At 55.4% G+C, this 1,725-nt stretch overlaps 1 protein-coding gene across 1 annotated transcript in view; it reads right to left on the bottom strand.

Moving 5' to 3' along the window:
• The window catches only part of CITED1 (Cbp/p300-interacting transactivator, with Glu/Asp-rich carboxy-terminal domain, 1), a 4,779-nt gene extending 4,463 nt beyond the window's left edge, over positions 1–316 (bottom strand). Inside the window, exon 1 of the mRNA XM_008579875.1 lies at positions 154–316. The gene's annotated coding sequence lies outside the window, so the exon portion shown is untranslated. The remainder of the gene's footprint in view (positions 1–153) is intronic.
• Between the last annotated feature and the right edge of the window lie 1,409 nt (positions 317–1,725).

The raw sequence follows: 1,725 nt of genomic DNA, 5'->3' as shown, positions 1-1,725 counted from the left end.
CCGGGCTGGCCTCGGCTAGGAATCCCAGGAAGGACAGACCCTCTTTTTTTTTCTCCCCCAATTTCCACGTCTTTATAAACCAGCTTAGGGCATTATTAGCACATGTCCTGGCTCGTGGGCGAGTTGGTGGCAAAATCTGAACTGGATACTCACGGAGGGCTCGAGCCGGTGCTGTGCCTTACTCTGCCCTCTTCCTCCTCGCCGGTAACGGCCCCTCGCCGGCGGGCTGCGGGAGGGCAGCCGGGCAGAGCGAGCCTCCTCTCGGCAGCTCAGCGGTGCCCCTTCTGCAGCTGTGCCGCCGGGAACATTTTTATAGCGGCGGCTGGAGTGTGTGGCCCTTTAAAGGCGCTCGAGCTGGTGCAGTCACCGCGGATCGTGTGAAAGCGAAGGGCCGGCTGGGGAACGGAGTCCGTGCGGTACCGCTGGTCCGGCAGCCCTCGGGACTGGCCACGGCTCCCGGGGTGCCGCCGGCGGGTCCGGGACATGAGCACCCCTCTCGCGGAGCCCGGCCGGTGCCTGCGCTTCTAAAGCTGACAGGGGCCGGGGCCCGGGACGCGGGATCTCCCCATCGCCCTGCATGGACTTGCCCAATAAATTCCACTTAGTAATTTCAGTGAGGTGAGGGAGCTGTTAGTGTGTGTTTTCTGACCTAAATCTAGAGGGTGGCCAGAGCGGGCTTCAGGGGGTTGGGGGGAGAGCTGTGGGCTTAGGGAATGACCCGGACGAGGGGACTCACCGGACAGGGCTTGCGGGACATGGACTTAGTTTTCTGCGGGGCGTTCTCAGAGCCTGCCTGCCCTCTTTGGGCTGCACCATCTCCCTCGGTAAATGGCCGAGACTAGGGGTACCTTTCCCCTTAAAGTCACCGGATTCTGGGCAGAGCCGCATGGAGGGCCTATATGGCAGCGGTGGCTTCCCTCGAAGGCCTGAGCTGGGGTTGGGTTCGAGGGTTTCTGTCCAGGGCAGAAGGAGGCTGGCAGGATGCGACGCGGAGAAATGCTACTCTACCGGGCCGTGGGGCCAGGTGCAGCTCACGAGGCTCGTCGAAAAGCCAATAACAGGTAGCGGGGTACGAAGAGCTTGCCTCAGGGTTCGCACAGGTTCCCTCCTGCCTTCCTACTATGCCAGGTTATTTTGTTATGATTATATAATCATTCCCATCTAGCAAGAATAACATTTTACATTTGGAGCACATCTTTCTTGGGTTGGGAAGTTATCTTAAAAATCCTTTACCGGAAAATGGTCTGGGTCTTCTGCTTCCTCCCAATTCGTGTTCCCTGAGGTCAACAAACTCTCAGCTCACCTCTTACAGGAAGGCCACCAGGATTACCCCTCTATCAAACTCCCCTTTTTTGCCCTTTCAGCAACAACTACTCAATTTACACTGTTTATAAAACATGCTCTTTTTAAAAAAGTTCTGATGTTAAGAAAGTGGGGGGAGGGGATATGTGTCATGAAGTCATTTTCACTATGTATGTGTTCTGTCTTCTTAATTGAATTTGAAGACCTGAAGGTCTTTCTCTTTTCTTTTCTCTTTTTAGTATCCCCAAGTGCCCGGCATTTGCTCTTCTAACAAAGTTCTGTTTGTTGAGGGACTGACCGGCTTACTGAGACATAAAGATGGAGAGCGAACTGAGGGACGGATCAAGACCTTTCCTTGGCATCTGGAGGAAGCTGGGGCAAGTGCCCTGGACACCAGGTAAACCCAGCTCCGAAAGCTGCCTT

The sequence above is a fragment of the Galeopterus variegatus genome, unplaced genomic scaffold (assembly GCF_000696425.1).
Source record: "Galeopterus variegatus unplaced genomic scaffold, G_variegatus-3.0.2 Scaffold1972, whole genome shotgun sequence".
Classification (NCBI taxonomy): Eukaryota; Metazoa; Chordata; class Mammalia; order Dermoptera; family Cynocephalidae; genus Galeopterus; species Galeopterus variegatus.
This window is presented reverse-complemented; position numbering and strand designations above follow the sequence as displayed.